The following is an 18231-nucleotide window of genomic DNA, read 5'->3' on the forward strand; positions in this document are numbered from 1 at the left end:
TTTTCACAAGAAGACCAGATTATATTATTTACGTCAGTCTGTTCATTTTCATCGGACGAATCACTTGAACTATCGCCTGAATTCGTACGAAGTGATGCACCGGCTGGAATATAATTATCCGCAGCCACAGGAGTAAGTCTCGGTGTGTTTGAAGTAGATGGTAAATGCTCTTCCTCATCAGTACTTGTATCGTTGTCGCTTGTTGTATCACTTTCACAAATATCACTATCGAGCGAATAAAAATAGTCGAGCATTTCTTTGTCATCTTTACCCGCAATGTAACTTCTTTTCCGAGACATTATTATGAAAACGAAAACAAAAGCCTTGATCGCACAAAGTTTCGCGGTAGTATTAGTTTGAAACAGAGTAACATCACTTTCCACTGAGAAATATGCGGGAAAACGTGTTTACTATGACTACTACAATAATAATTTTCAACGCAGAATAACCAACGGTAAAAAATCCTACGCAATTCGTAATATCCACGAAACTGGTAGTTACATATATCGTTTACATAAATGAACCATTGTTGTCATAACTTTGAAAAAAAAAACATTTGTAGAAATTTCTGGAAAAAAGTTTTATGATATTTATAAAATAATTAAAATAAAGAATTTACAAAAGAAACAATTTTTTTTCAAAAGGAAAAGTGTTTCTTTAGAATAAAAAATGCAGCAAAACGCGGTTTCTTACGCTGTGCGATGTCCAGCAGTATGACACTCATACTCTCTGTTGTGAGAAAAAAGAACTAAATAGTAGGGCACATACGCTACCTGTTACCAGAAAAAGGAACTAGATAGTAGGACACTTCATTAGAGAAAGGTAGAATGCGCTGCTAGTAACAAAAACCTGTCTTGAAAACGGAAAAAAAATCGGGCCGATTTTTCGGCCCTGGCAATTCTCGCACAAGGCAAGGCCGATTTATCGGACTTTGGCACTAAAAGGGTTAAAACAGCACTAATAAAATACTTTTTTTTATAAGACAGTATCTTAATGAAAATAATACGTTTTCCAATAAGGTTAAGTGTACTTGCTGACTACCACTTTAATCAAAACACTACTCCCATTAAAATTGATTTTCAGTACTAACATATGTCTAAATACATTTCAAATGCATTTACAAATTAATGTGGGATAATACTTTAAGATTAGAAAATGTAAAATTAAATTTAAAAATTCACGTAAAGCATAGTTTAATAACAGAGCATAACAGATAACATAACTAAGTTGGCACTAAGCCTTAAGTTATAGTTTTCTATTATTAGAAAGATTATTTAACCTGCTAACGTAAATCCTGACTGACACTATTGTTTAATAAATGTGTTTCTGCCATGATTATCCACAACCGCATCCTAGTAGGTGCGAGGTAAACTAGCCCTAAAAGATTCTAGCTTTTTTCTTTAGAGCTGGAGAGCAGAATGCGGAACATAAACGCTAGCTCTGGCATCATCGGAATTAAATACGCAATGAAGGAAGCAAATAGCTATTAAGGAATAATAAATTTTTTTGTTAATTCGTCACATTATTGCATTGTATTTAATGTTACACGAGTGTCATCAGTATAGTGCGCACATGGAAATAAAAAATTAAAAAATCAACAAAGGTTTATGGTTTATGAAAGTGAAATATGCCTCGGTTAACCATCAGCAAACCGGATAACCTGCACCCGGATAATCGGGAGTCTACTGTATTTTGAAAAAGATGATTAAACATTTCATTCTCAAATGTTTGTTTCAATAAATCTAAAATTTCCATTCAGTAGTGTGTAAAGAGTAAGCTAGCAAAAAAAAATTGATTTGTAATAACAACAAAAACTTTGAATATTTATATGTGGTATGAAGGGTAGAAATTTACTCCTTTACAAAAGTATTTATTTTGTCATGAAATCAACCATTTTGTTTCATACAAGAATAGGTGTGGATATCCATTTCACAACTTTTTCCCTGTGTGTTACTTATCATTACTACAGACCTGCCAACATTCAAATTTTAAAAATCATGAGGTCCTCGATAAAAATTTTCAGGCCCATTAATACAGGTTAGATATAAAAAACAACAAATGAAAATATTTAAATTTAAGTGACATACCTGTACATATGTTACATGGTCTCTGCTTCAAAATTTATTTCAACAAATTATAGGTTGCAGATTTAATTTAGTTGAACATAATTTAGCGCTGTCGTGTAGTGATCATGCAGGGCCGCAACTAAAAAAGATGTAAAATAACATTCTGCTCGTGTAACACTATTATCACTGTTCACAGCAAAATTAGTTTTTTTTATTGGAAGCAATACACTTCACGTGTTTGTTGTGTTTTTTTTGTAGCGACATGTTTCACAATGTCTCCTCTTCAACTATGCGAGATAGAAAAATCAGCACGGCATACGCTACAAAACGCAAAATTGCTTCCTTTACGTGACTCGAGTATTGATGGAAACTCGTTACTGTAAGCTTTGGTAAAACTTGTTTTGTAACCTTTACAAACAAAATCTTGGGGCCCCGAAAAATCGTGAGGAAACACTATTTTGGCGTGAGGGCATGAGATGGACCTTAAAATCGTGAGCCTCACACCAAAATCGTGAGAGTTGGCAGGTCTGTTACTACTATAAACATTTTATCCATGAAATACACAGTTTAGTAGCGTATGGTACTAATGAAATTAGTTGGTTTTTTATATAAAATATATTAAATGGCAGTATGTGGCTAGAGAAAATTTGTAAATTGCGACAAAGACTCTTAATGATAAATGTGATTGTTCCGATCATACATGGTTACCAACTATTTGAAATAATCTAACTATTTAATAAACAAACAACTGACTTGAGACCCATGACAATATGAAAAACGTTCTGGAATATAAAGAAGTATTCTTTTGGTCATGTTAACCAACGTTCGTTCATAAGACGGGCTCCGTAAATTAATATTTATCGTCGAGCAAGAAACTAAGAAATTTTGTGAATAAGTCATTATTTATAAGAAGTTACCTGATAACTATAAAGGCTGGAACAATTTATAGAAGATTTATTGTAAATGAGCCAGTTTGTGATTTCTACCAAGACCACTAAGACAAGAGTCAACTCCTTTAACATACTGACGAACTTAAAGTGAGTTGATAGCTATTGGAGAGAAGTAATCCGTTGATTCTACAACTGTATCAATGATTTCTGGAGGATAATTAGTTCTGGACGTATTTGAAGAACCAGAACACAATCCTGTAGTGAATTCTACATTGACGAGACGGAACTTGCCAGCCATCAACAGTGACCAGAAGAAGCAGACTACCAATGATGGATGACTTTGTTTTCTTGAGCCAAAAGCTGTTTTTGAGTAATCACCAGCACGACGCCCTATACAAGGAAGGGATCCCATCAACACCATGGGAAAGCTGCACAGGAACCAGTTGTAGTAGCGCAGTGAATTGAGGTAGCTGTAGTTGGCGAGCACACCAGAGACTTCAAGTAGTAAGTTTTCCCAGACCCTTGACGATGCTTCGAGAACTGACTTAAAGAGTGCTGTTAATAAGCGAAAATAAACAAACTAACACTTTAAACTATTATTTCATTATAAAGCAAGGGCCAAATCATATTTGTCTAAAGTAGAACTTTCACAGCAACATTTTAAGTTGAATCCCATCTTTGCTGAACTAAAAATGTTGAATGATTATGTTTGAATTACGGATGCACCTTAGTTCTGACCAATCTTAGACGTAATGTAACGATAACTTCATTTGAACAATTGGAAATACTTGCTAACAGGTGATATAGTTTGTCCAGAGGTCTAGCTTTAGCTAAGCCCATGCCGTGGTATAACCTTTATACTGTAGAGAAGTGTTTTAAATTTCCCTTTGCTATACAGTATTTGCAAATTAGAATCTTTCATTTGACTTGCTGTGAAACACCTCTGTATCTTACTGGAGGACAACTGTTGTTACCTGAAGTGATATATTGGTCATTGTCCATATAAACTGTGTTACATTCAGATACTCAATTGGACATGCAATGTTTCAAGTTGTATAATTTTCAGTCCAGAGTGCCGTCATTTTGTGTTTCTTACATTTGTTCTAAGGCAAATTAAAGAAAGAAGTGCCCTTATATATTTTCTGTTCTTAAATTATTTAAATAGTCAGTATAAAGGTTGGACTTGGAAACTTTATATAACAAAATGGAGGAACTAAATGTGTCATATTTAGGGAAGGGAATTTTTCGCGGTCGCGAATTATTCGCGAATTCGCGCGAATTCCGAGGCAAAATGCGAATTATAGCTTAGTCACAAAATATAGCAAAACTTGCACATTATTGTTAATAAAAAAAGTTTTAAACATAGTGGAACCTCGCTACTACGAGAGCTTACAATGGCGAGAAAAATCCTCGTAACGAGTACTCGTAATAACCGAACATAGAAAATTCAAGTCTAGTTTAAAATCCTGAACCTTACCAAAATGTCTAAAAGTCACTCCATAACTCCAAAACGGTGCACTGTAGTGAAAAAACGCATAGAATAAAAGTTGAAGCAGATTAAATTTCGAATAGAAAAGGCCTGTATATTTTTTTTGTATCTTCAACGGTTTTTGTTTTAATCGCGAATGAAATGGTCTGACTCCTGACCGAGCTACGCGACGCAAAGTAACCGCTGGCACCGTCGCCGCGCCGTGCTAGACGAAGGAAAGGTTTTGTGGAGGGGAGGGGAGAGGAGATAAGGCTCACGTACATTAAGTTAATATTAATTTAAGTTAATATTAGGCCCCAATTATATATAAGCACACATCATCCCACTACACACTGCACAACACAAACTATCAGGCGAATCAAATAGTCGTGCTTTGGCCCAGCGGGGCCCTAATGGAATAAGTAAATTATCCTTCGAAGATTAACAGCGTAGATGCTAGGCTAGAGTCTTTCAATGACAGAAGGTGGCAATTTCTCTAACTGACCGACTGCCTTTTGCTGGCAACAGGTCGACCTCAAGCTATGTCACCATTCTGGAGTCTGGCTCGATGCCCTGCTCGCGACCGCAGCTCACACAGCGTAGTACTGCAGCTAGGACTTATCAATGACAGATGGTGGCAATTTCTCTAACTGACCGACAGCCTTTTACTGGCGACAGGTCGACCTGAAGCTATGTCACCATTCTGGAGTCTGGCTCGATGCCCTGCTCGCGACCGCAGCTCACACAGCGTAGTACTGCAGCTAGGACTTTTCAATGACAGAAGGTGGCAATTTCTCTAACTGACCGACTGCCTTTTGCTGGCAACAGGTCGACCTGAAGCTATGTCACCATTCTGGAGTCTGGCTCGATGCCCTGCTCGCGACCGCAGCTCACACAGCGTAGTACTGCAGCTAGGACTTTTCAATGACAGATGGTGGCAATTTCTCTAACTGACCGACAGCCTTTACTGGCGACAGGTCGACCTGAAGCTATGTCACCACTCTGGAGTCTAGTCCGACGCCACAGTTCGCGACCGCCCCACTTACACGATCATATTACACAGCCACAATGAGTGCTAACTGGCAGCACAACGGGAAACGGCATAAGCCGCCCCCAAAATGACCAGACCTGACCAAACCAATGCGGACTAAAAGTCCAAGTGCCCCACCCCTTGCATAGTAGAACTTCTACCACGCCCCACTCTTCTTCCAGGACCATCCTTCTATTCCTGTAATCCACCTGCTTGTAATAATGCATGACCTTTGCATCCCGCATGTATGTGCCCAGGGTTTTCCCTCTGTCTATGGAGGTTTTACCTGGGCCCAACTTATCTAGTTTTAGTCTAGAATTAAGAGTGAGGGGAGTTAGTCATGGCGAAAACGTCTGCCATGGCTGGCCAATCCCCTCCTAGCACATGATGCACGTGACCTTTTCTGCATGGTTAAAAACCCGCATGTTTAGAGCGTATAGGGCTTGCCCTGAGACGCATTTAGAGTCTTCCCTACCTAGACCCCTCCCTTACACACTTAGTTTTAACTTAGGTAAAAAAAAAACGGTGTCGCATGCCGAATATAAGTTATTGTGAGGGGTTTATTAATTAATGTGAATTCTTTGTGTGGCGCATTTCAACATAGCGCCGGTACCAGTGCTTTTTTTTTTTGCTGCCGAGCCTCCATTAACACGCTAACGTACGCAACGTGGTCTCGTACACACACATGCACACACGCACACAGGGGACACGGCTCCAGTACACCGTACACAGGAACTGGGTTATTTTTAGAATTACCCCTCTTCCAAAAGCCAGCCTAGCGGCAGTAAATGTACATGGTGGAGGGGGAGGGGAAGGGCTTCTTGAAACGGCCGAGCGAGAAAGAGACAGAGAGAAAGGGAGCATATTGTCCGCCACCAGACCCCCTCCCCCTCCTCCTTTCATTCTTTCTCGACAGCTAACAACTGTGAGTCATTGTCCGCCGGCGCCAGCGGCCAGCATAATAGTCCAGGAAACCAAGACTTAAAAAGGCACAAACCTGTGAAAAATTTGTCCAAAGCTGAATTTTTGCACAGTGGTAGATTTGACTATGCTTAATAACATACCGAAAGTTTACCGCTGTAGACCTTGTGCGTATCACCGAAAATTTGCATTTAAGTCCTAGATGACAGCGACTTACATCAGTCCATTAAAATGCTACCCATTTGTAAAATTTTTAATTTAGACTGTCCATAAAATTACCAAAATAATCTTGAGACTCTAACACAGCCATTAATGTTTTAAAAAGCATAAATTGTTAATATTAAAGATATGATATTAAGCGATTAATTCATGACATATTTTTTTTTATCTTTGCCACCCAGATAAAAATACGATTTACACCAAATGGAAGAGCCCAATGCGAAAAATGTCCAAACAAATGTTTTTGGTTATACCTTTAGCTTTAAGACAGTATATTTATAAAGAGTCTAACGTAATTAGTTGGCTCATTAAAGCGGCCCGAGCGTTGCAGTGTACTGCAGCCGTACTGATCTGTCACGGCCACCGCCGCGCCGGCGCAGCATTGCGACACACTGCGTACTGCGACACTCATTCAACTTGGTCTTATTTAGGGATTATTAAAACATAGCTAATTCATATGAGAGGGTGTATTTATGTTACATGTAATGAGATATGCATATTTTTCTTTTTATGAATGTTTTTTGATACAATAAAATGAACAATAAACAATTTCTGCTTGGAACTTGTAAATGAAAAACTCTAGAGGACCTCTGGTTTTATATCTGCATGGGTTTATTCTGTTTCAAAAATTTTATTATGAAAAATTATTTTTTTAGCAACAAATTTTTTTTATTTTATTTCTGATACATCGTTTTATTTTCTATCAGAACAATGCAAAATTTTAATGTAGCCTGTATTCGAAAATATTAAAAATATATATTTACTTCTTTAAAATCAGTTTACTACATAAAAATTGAATAAAACGATACATCGTAAATGTACTCTGAGTTTTCTTTCACTTTTATAACATAATTCCTATAATAATAGGTTTTTTTCCATAAAATAAATAAAATTCGAGTTGTGTTGTAAAATGTATAGGTAGCATTACATATTCAGTTTTTTTATAAGTTAATGTATTTGAGTGCTGCGCCTACCTGACGTCGTTGGATTGCTAGTGGCAAAGAGCGGTGGTGGATGTTTTTGCAAGAGTTTGACCGTATTTTATGACCCTACCTGTGAGAGGGTGTTCGTACCAGAAATCCTAATGGTTAAGGAAACTATCCATTCTCTGTAGTCACGTACGGGTGTGCTACTCGCGCAATATCGTCAAATATCACAACTTTCCGGGACGTTCGGTCATTTCTCGGTTAGCTCTGATTTCACCATGGTAAATGGAACAAAATCTTGTCTGTAGTGATTTCATATTCCTATTACCGTACCAGTATGGCGTTTGAGGAAAAACCAAGTTTTCTGTATACTGAGAGCCTACTTAAAAAAAGTATTTATGGAGTTATTAAATTATTTACTAAACACAATTTTGTGGATCGTTTGGGAAATTATCATTTAGGACTTAACTGCTCGTTATTGGTGTGACGCACAAGGTTTGCATCGGTAAACTTTTGACATGTTACTAAGAAAAGTTCATTCTACTACTGTACAAAATTTCTTCTTTGGGATAATTTTCCATGTATTAAAAACCTTTGTTTCTTAACAGCGAAATTCGTCCCGACCCGAGCCTACTTCGACAACCTCGCAGTAGTATACACTACGCGGTTCGGATCGCTTCAGCCGTCAGACTAATTGTACGAGACACTTTAAAAATATACCAATTTAAAGATGAATAAATATGCAACAACGTTTACTTTAAGCGATTTCCATGTTGGGCTCTTTAAGTTTATGTAAAATGTATTTATATTTCCTTAAAATTGAATGAAGGTGAATTCGTTAATTTTAATGATTTAAATTGTCTATTTTATAGAATGATGTTTAAACTTTGTACTTTTTATCACTATCCTCAGATAGGGCAATGTTTCTAGATTATTTTGGGTTTCATACTGTCTGTCTACTCTAAAAACTGTATTTGCAATATCCATTATTGTAGATCGTTGCAAAAAATTGTTATCTTGGGCTTAACTGCTCGTTATTGGTGTGACGCACAAGGTTTGCATCGGTAAACTTTTGACATGTTACTAAGAAATGTTCATTCTACTGCTGTACAAAGTTTCTTCTTTGGGATAATTTTCCATGTATTAAAAACCTTTGTTTCTTAACAGCGAAATTCGTCCCGACCCGAGCCTACATCGACAACCTCGCAATAGTATACACTACGCGGCTCGGATCGCTTCAGCCGTCAGACTAATTGTATGAGACACTTAAACAACATACCAATTTAAAGATAAATAAATATGCAACAACGTTTACTGCAAGCGATTTCCATGTTGGGCTCTTTAAGTTTATGTAAAATGTATTTATATTTCCTTAAAATTGAATGAAGGTGAATTCGTTAATTTTAATGATTTAAATTGTCTATTTTATAGAATGATGTTTAAACTTTGTACTTTTTATCACTATCCTCAGATAGGGCAATGTTTCTAGATTATTTTGGGTTTCATACTGTCTGTCTACTCTAAAAACTGTATTTGCAATATCCATTATTGTAGATCGTTGCAAAAAATTGTTATCTTGGGCTTAACTGCTCGTTATTGGTGTGACGCACAAGGTTTGCATCGGTAAACTTTTGACATGTTACTAAGAAATGTTCATTCTACTACTGTACAAAGTTTCTTCTTTGGGATAATTTTCCATGTATTAAAAACCTTTGTTTCTTAACAGCGAAATTCGTCCCGACCCGAGCCTACATCGACAACCTCGCAATAGTATACACTACGCGGCTCGGATCGCTTCAGCCGTCAGACTAATTGTATGAGACACTTAAACAATATACCAATTTAAAGATAAATAAATATGCAACAACGTTTACTGCAAGCGATTTCCATGTTGGGCTCTTTAAGTTTATGTAAAATGTATTTATATTTCCTTAAAATTGAATGAAGGTGAATTCGTTAATTTTAATGATTTAAATTGTCTATTTTATAGAAAGATGTTTAAACTTTGTACTTTTTATCACTATCCTCAGATAGGGTAATGTTTCTAGATTATTTTGGGTTCCATACTGTCTGTCTACTCCAAAAACTGCATTTGCAATATCCATTATTGTGGATCGTTGCAAAAAATTGTTATCTTGGGCTTAACTGCTCGTTATTGGTGTGACGCACAAGGTTTGCATCGGTAAACTTTTGACATGTTACTAAGAAATGTTTATTCTACTGCTGTACAAAGTTTCTTCTTTGGGATAATTTTCCATGTATTAAAAACCTTTGTTTCTTAACAGAGAAATTCGTCCCGACCCGAGCCTACTTCGACAACCTCGCAGTAGTATACACTACGCGGCTCGGATCGCTTCAGCCGTCAGACTAATTGTATGAGACACTTAAAAAATATACCAATTTCAAGATGAATAAATATGCAACAACGTTTACTCTAAGTGATTTTCATGTTGGGCTCTTTAAGTTTATGTAAAATGTATTTATATTTCCTTAAAATTGATTGAAAGTGAATTCGTTAACTTTAATGATTTAAATTGTCTATTTTATAGAAATATGTTTAAACTTTTTATTTTTTATCACTATCCTCAGATAGGGCAATGTTTCTAGATTATTTTGGGTTCCATACTGTCTGTCTACTCCAAAAACTGCATTTGCAATATCCATTATTGTGGATCGTTGCAAAAAATTGTCATTTTGGACTTAACTGCTCGTTTTTGGTGTGACGCACAAGGTTTTCGGCAGTAAACTTTTGACGTGTTACTAAGAAATTTTCATTCTACTACTGTACAAATTCTCGGCTTTGGGATAATTTTCCATGTATTAAAAACCTTTGTTTCTTTACAGCGAAATTCGTCCCGACCCGAGCCAACTTCAGCAACCTCGCAGTAGTACACACTACCCGGCTCGGATCGCTTTAGCGGCCAGACACATTGTACCAGGCTCTCAACAAATAAACTAATTTAAAGTTTAAGAACTTTGCAACTACTTTTATCCAATGTTTTCACATCAGGCACTCCGTGTTTTTGTAATACGTATTTCCATTTGTGTTTTTTTTTTTCATAACACCTCTCTTCTAATATTATTGAATAAATAGCATATTTAGTCAAACGTAATGAAAGGTTTTTAAATTTAATCATTGAGAATAATGTTTTGAGTAAGTTTTGGTTTGCTATTCTGAAAGTATACTATAGTAATTACGTTTGAGTACCATATTGTTGAGTGGTCAGTAAAGTATTATTTAGGACTTCACTTCTCGTTTTCGGTGTTCCGCGCAAGGTTTGCGGAGGTAAACATTTCAAATGTTGCTAGGAAACTTGAATGTTACCACTGTTTTAAATTTCAGTTAGGAGCAAATTTTACAAAGATTAAAAATCTTCGTTTTCGTGGGAGTGAGAGTGGCCACAGTGCTTGCGGCTGTGGCTCTGTCGCAGTGCGTAGACGACATTGATAAGCTCGGGAGTCTCTAGTGATCTTATAAATTAAGCTAGACTTTTGAGAGATATGTCCCTGTAAAGCTTAAGAACTATACAACAACTTTTGTTTAGGAAATATTTACGTAAGACCCTTTATTTGTAAGTGAATTGTCTTTTTATTGCCTTGACTGATGTAAAAAAACTTATTTCATTAATTCAACATTTGTTTCTTACCTTTAATATTAACACTTAGAACTGTATTCGTTATAAATGTGTGTAGTGGTGCTTTGAGATTATTTTCATATAGCTATCGAGAGTCTACGGTAAAAAGTGCGTAAATGGGAAGCATTTTAATGAACTGCTGCAAGTCGCTGTCATCTAGGACTTAACTGCAAATTTTCAGTGATACGCACAAGGTCTACAGCGGTAAACTTTCGGTATGTTATTAAGCATAGTCGACTCTACCACTGTGCAAAAATTCAGCTTTGGACAAATTTTTCACAGGTTGAAACCTTTGTTTCCTGGGCTATAACGGCCCTCTCCCGCTTAGCAGCAGAGAGGGGGTGAAGAAGGAAGTGGAAAAGAGGGGGATGACGCAGACTGGCTTGGCGCGTTAAATTGTAGAGAAGAGGGCAATAGTGACAAAGAGAGAGACGGGTGGTTGGAATGCAAGCAGGAAGACGTCACTGTTGTTAGGCGACTATCTTTCGGGCTGCTCTACTCTAAAAATAGCTTTGTCTCCCTCGTCTTCAACACACTTCACTACCCCCCTCGCAGCCCAACCGGGAAGCAAAACGACCTGCGCAGTGCCCCTGCCCGACAGCAGTCACGGTAAAACCTGCCTAGCGCACGTACGTATGTATATGTAAATAAACAAATTATCTTGTACTACTGGCAAATATCGGTAATTTGATCATGGTGAATTAAAAACATTCTAAAGGTGATTTTAAGTGAGAGTAGGTACTGAAAATGCCGAACAATAAATTAAGTGCTCGCGACAGGGCATTTCAATATCAGAAAAATGGATTCTATTGCTCAGATAGTCGCACCATAATGTGCAAATTTTGTAAGTGTCAGGTTGCGTGGGAGCGTAAAGATTCTATAGAAAAACACCTAAAATCTGCCAAGCACATCAGTGCAGAAAAAGGTTGCCCTGAATCAAAATTACAGACTTCGATCGCTACATGCTTCAGTAGTGCGGAAAGGAAGAAAAAAACTGCTGAATATCTCGGCAAACGAGTGACGGAAACTTTTCTGAAAGCAAATATTCCGCTAAAAAAACTTGAAAATCCGCATCTGAAAGATTTCCTGAACGAGTTTGTTGAAGGTGCTGGTGATATTCCTTGTCTAAGAGTACTAAAAGAAAAGCATCTTCCATCAATGCAGCAAGAGAGAGAGGATGTAGTAAGAGAAAAGGTGAAAGACAAACTTATAGTAATTCTGTGTGATGAAACTACGGACTCAAGAGGAAGCTGTGTATTTGTTGTGCTATTTAAAGTAATTGATAGCAGTGACAAAATTGATACTGTTGTTGGTGATGTCCATACTCTGGAAACAGCCAATGCAAAGAACTGCTCCAGGGCTATTTTGGATTCCCTAAAGAAGTACAACATTGACTTTGACAACGTGTTAGCACTTGTTTCGGACTCTGCCAGATACATGGCAAAGTGTTTTGACACACTAAAAGACATCATGGCCGACCATGTGCTCATTGTGCAATGCTGGGCTCACAAGCTCAATTTAGTTGTAAATGAGCTTGGAAAAAACCTCCCTGAGCTTCAGAAGGCTCTTGCCAAAGTAAAGTCAGCATTTTTAAACACACGCAAGAGAAAACATTTGTTTAAGAAGTTCCTGGATGAAAAGTTCCCATGTGAGGACATTCCCCTGTTTCCAATGCCAGTGTTGACGAGGTGGTCTTCCTGGTACGACTCCGCCTCCTACCTCGCCGACAATCTTGATGCCATTGTCGAATTTTTGACCAGTGATGAAATTTCCTGTATCAACAACACTGGAGTAGAGTACTTCACTACGGCATCAAGGGATGATGTTAAATGTGTGAAAATCCAGGCAGTTTTTGTTAAAGAAGTGTGTGAGGCTACTGTACACCTTATCAAGAAACTGGAAGGGTCATCATATCCCTGCAGTCACACACTCAGTGGTGAAATCTGCAAAATAGAGCAGGTTTTGCAGCTTGCTACAAGTGGAAACTTTGGGCAGAAAGTAAATAAGCTCTTGATTGCTTGTGAAAAAGCTGTCTTCAAAGGGAAAATCACATCTGCCTTGGTGACAGCAGCATCACATGCATCAACAAAACTCCTGTCATTAAAGGCAGGTGATCCTTCTCAGAAATTTTATCAACATGTTGCTGTATTTGATCCCTCGGAAATTGTGCTCGAAAGCATCTCTCCCGAACTCGGCAAAAAATTGAAAAAGCTCTTCTTGCTCTCCAAGCTCTGTGAAGACATTTTACTTCAAGGGTACAAGGAACTGCAGTTTCTTGTGCAAAAAAAGTTGAGTGAAAACCAAACTGTTGACATTGTTTCACTCCTTATGGCAGTTTCAGTGAACCATCCTGACTTTGCTCGTGCTGCTTTGCAGTCTGTGTGGTTACCATGTGCTAACGTTGACTGTGAAAGGTTTTTTTTCTAACTACAACAACATTCTAAGTGATAAGCGTCATCGCCTGAAACAAGAAAATGTTGAAATGTTCACTGCAATTTATTTTCAAAGTTAAACTTCGCTGTTTCCTCAGACATAGACTTTATGTTAAAAAGAAAATATTATTCTCCAAGTGTTTCAGTGTATTACAAGTATTTTACAAGTATTTTCTAAGGGTTGTCTGTGTTTTTTTTTTTAACTTTTTTTTTTAGTAATTATTTGCAATAAATTAAATGTTACCGTATTTGCTTTGTTTTCATATGTATTATGGCGTTTCCTCAGTTAAAAAACACTTCCCCATTTATTAATTCACAATTGGAAGCATCAGAAGGTTAAAATTGTTTATACATCATGAGAAAACTATTGCGGAATCATAAAAACACTTAATATGAAAACACAGATTTTCCCTTCCTGAAAGTACAGCTTTCTGGGTTTGAAAATACCGCTTTATGGCACTTGAAAGTACCGAAAAATTCCCTTCCCTAGTCATATTTTATAATTTCACTTCAGTGTACATGTCTTTATTTCTCTATGAACCATAAGTCAATAATTTTGTAGTTATATCTTTTTAATGTAAAACTTCTTTGCTCAAGGAATGAGATATTTTGTTTAACCAATAAGGATGGTATTTTCAAATTTCATGTTTAATATTATATGACTAAAAGTTTGTAAAACAATCTGGTATTGGTCGAAGACGGTAGAACAAAAACTATTGCTGGAAAATAAAAGTTTGTTTGGAATTTTAAGTGAAAAAAAAACGAATATGGGAATTGATATAGGAACTTTCGTGGAAGCAAAACGTAAAATTACATTACTGAATAAATTGGAATTAAGACATTTTGGAGTACTTTGAAAAATAGCATGAAATAATAGAAGAAATTGATAATATTGATAATTTGGAAATATTTATTGACCTGAAGAGGAATTACGATTTATACGAAGATTATAAGAAACATTGAGGCGTTCCCAGGATGAAGAATATGAATCACAGCTACGAAGATTGGAAGAAATATTGAGGCGTTCCCAGGACGAAGACATGTAATCAAAGAGAGGCGTTCCCAGGACGAAGACGAAGAATTGCTAAAAGGCGTTCCCTGGACGAAGTCGTAGAAAGGCGGAGGGGCGTTTCCAGGATGAAGACACGGAACAGCGGAGAGGCGTTTCAAGGATGAAGACGCGGAATATTCGTTGCTGAGTTCCCGTATAACGAAGACAGAAACCGTAATGCATAGTTCTATCACACTGAACTATTCCTACAGGTCGGTCATATATTTATAAAGGAATCTAGCAAAACTTACTAGCTTTGCAAAACCAACACACCGGAATAGTTAAAATCACGTAAAATCAGTTTAAATACTCCTTTCGCCAATACCAGAATGATTAAGTCTATGACAACTTGAGTTAATGTTTAAATGTTGTAGGTCATCTAATCTAACGAACTAGCGAATTTTACCACAACATACCCAGCTCTACCTACTGAATGGTAAGGATAATAAAAATTAATTCATTTTTTATAGTAAACATTCACTGATTGAAGACTTGCAATAAAACAGGTTCAATGAGGTTGATACTATTTTACTGGTATGAAAAAAATTATGAATATCTGTTGGCAATTATTGAATGTCACTGAAAATTTATAACTGTTATTTTCCGATCACGTTACGAATATTGTGTCATTCATAATCAAGTCAACATATTTAAATACTTTTAATGTTTACTCTTAATTACAACTTCTTAGAAGTTGTTGGCACCTACAAATTAATATAAAATGATTCAATCTTTTGCTTTCATTCTATAAATCCATTAGAATGAGTCTAAGTACACTCGAGTTATTCAAAGTCAAATCGATTTATACTAAGCAATAAATGTTTTGACCGAGAAGACCCGTTTATCGGCTATGAAGTTTTGAAATAACTTATTTACTGGTTAGGATAGCCACTATTTTTGAGACAGTTCCACAAACATTATTAAACAATTTCATTTCAGAACGAAATCATTTCATTTTACGCACATTTCATAAATGGATTTACAAGTTATTTTTTCGGGTAACAGCGACAATAAATGGCATTTATATGATGGATTTTGTACATAAACTAGTTAAAAAATCTACCTTATAGTGGTTAGATTCTCGACTATTTTTGTAATCTCATCTCAATTTTGTCGCAAAACACAAAAGGATGCCTCTCCACAGCTCTTAATTCTCTCTTCAAATAATGTTTAAAAATAAAATAGTGTAGCAAGTCAGCGCTCTAAATTTTTTGTGTTTCAATATCAGGGTGTCCACTCAAACAACATTTCAAAATTCCCAGACGTTTCCCTGTTTTCCCTGACTAGGGATATAATTTTCCCTGACATAAATCAATTATATTTTAATGCATGCAGCGTACTTACCATTTGTAACTGAGCTTCTGTACACTTCATGGATGTGTCACAACAACGTTTATACAGTTCATTTCAAAGTTGCAATGTTAATAGGCCTACAAGAAAACTTTGTCTCAACAATAAACAAAAAAAAAACTTTTTTTAATAACTTAACACTTAGCACACTGAAGCCACATTTAAATCAAAAGTATCTGTATACTGTACCTTTTAAAGTTAATTGGTGATGTTATTTCTAAAATTAGAGGTACTTTAATTAATGTGTATAATATTTTTTTTTTGTTTTTTGAAATGTTTACTTTTTTATAAAAATATTTCTTAAAGTGTTTTAATTTATATATTACTGAAAATAATTTTATAATAATAACATGTTTTCAAGAAAATAAAAAAGTTTTATAGGTGAAATAGTTGCAGTATTTGAAAATATGATATAAGTTTATGTATATATTTTTTTATTAGTTTTCAAATTTATGAAGTGTATTTACAACATTTTAGCACTTTTATAGCTAATAAGAAATAAACTTATACATCACTATTATATAAAATTGAGAATACAGTAAAATAGCACAATTTAGCAATATTGGTAATCAATGAAGTGAATGTGATTACAGTAAAGAAATCTATAGTCACTATTTATTTTCTTGGCAGCTCTCGAAATTGAAAAACATACAAATTTATATCGCTATTATAGAAAATAATTTTATATTTATATATATAATAAAAATTATCAAATTACCAACACAATGGTTGATAAACAAGGTTCCATATAATAAAAATAAATATCATTATGGTCCTATTTTGAAATATGTTTTCAAAATAGTAATAACATGTTAGAAAATGTCGGTACTTTTATAATAAATAATCAAAATGAAAATAGCATAATGGTACAAAAATGTATACAAATATCATACAACGAACAGTTCTGCAAAATGTCATACTAAAGAAAACATAAGTTGCCGATTATTTTTTGTACATAGTTTTCAAAACAATAATGTATATTTACAGAATTGCAATCATATTATACAAAATAAAAAAATAATAATATCAAAACATCAATACAATGAGCAGTTATGAAAAATTTCATTTTAGTAAAAAAATGAAGTTGCGAATTTCAGTTCTGACATTACTTTTCAATTATTGTATTGACTTTTTTTTCCTGGAGCATTTTTTTGGTACCGTCCACGCAACCTGGTGGCATTTTGGTAAGCTTCCGATGCTCCATTGTTTCATAATTACTTACCCGCTTTGTCCGTTCTCCCCATTCGCCAAGATGGCTCCAGTCAGTGATGGTGGTTGATTGATGTACTTATTCGCACCATAGTTTTTTTTAGACATCTCACGTAGAATTATAGAAGTGGTGTTTTTATTTGGTTTTCCACGATGAAGTGAAGTTCAGTGTAAATTTCTTCAGCCTCCGATTTTGGTAAGTCACGAGAAAGCATGAGAGAGTGTGAGAGTTTTTTTTATTTTATTTGTTGTTTGCCTTTTTAGATTTAATATTTGTTTTTCTGCAACCTTATGTTGCAGGAGGTTAACATTTTGGATCCTCTTCAAGTTCTTTACGTTCTTCACGTTTTGGATTATTCTTTAACCTGGCTTCTAAGATATTGAATTGAATCTACGTCCTTGTCGGCCCAAGCAGCATTTCTGCGCCGGCTGCTGTACAAGTTTTCGTCTTGAAACTGTCACGGATATTTCTCATCTTCAGCTAAGTCAGTTCCTTTTTTTTAATGAATTTTTATTATTGCTTGTCGTCCAAACGTTTCGTCACCTAATGCTTACAAAAGAAAAAGACTTTCGTCACCTAATGTTGGGCAAAAGATTTTAATTACCTAATGTTTCCAAAAAGACTTTAATCACTTAAATTAAGTATTTTTGCATAATGTTCCTGAAGAAGTTTTTAATCTACATTTAAAGTTATAGACTCAATTAGTAAAATCTTACTTATGGATATAACATTATTTTTAAATCTGTTATAAAATCTAAATAACTAATATGAAGTAATTTTTAACATTATTAGCCTGTAATTTGGGTGCACCCTAGGTTTACTATTGATAACAAATATTCAATTTTAATGAGAATTTTTATGACTTTTTTGTTTACCTCTTCAGATGAGTTTTGTTTTTTTGTTTAGCTTTAAATGTATTTTCTAAATATATCACCACTAATAGATGAAGATACAGTTGTTATCATTTATTAAGCTAAGTTCCTCTGGACTTACGTTATTATAATTTATGAGGTGTATTCTGTTGTGAGGCTGG

General features: G+C 35.5%; 1 protein-coding gene across 4 annotated transcripts in view; it reads right to left on the reverse strand.

The window, feature by feature from the left end:
• The window catches only part of LOC134531097 (polycomb protein Sfmbt), a 225055-nt gene that overhangs the window by 113798 nt on the left and 93026 nt on the right, over positions 1–18231 (reverse strand). The gene's annotated exons all lie outside the window — the stretch shown is intronic.

This window comes from Bacillus rossius, chromosome 3, assembly GCF_032445375.1.
Source record: "Bacillus rossius redtenbacheri isolate Brsri chromosome 3, Brsri_v3, whole genome shotgun sequence".
NCBI lineage: Eukaryota > Metazoa > Arthropoda > Insecta > Phasmatodea > Bacillidae > Bacillus > Bacillus rossius.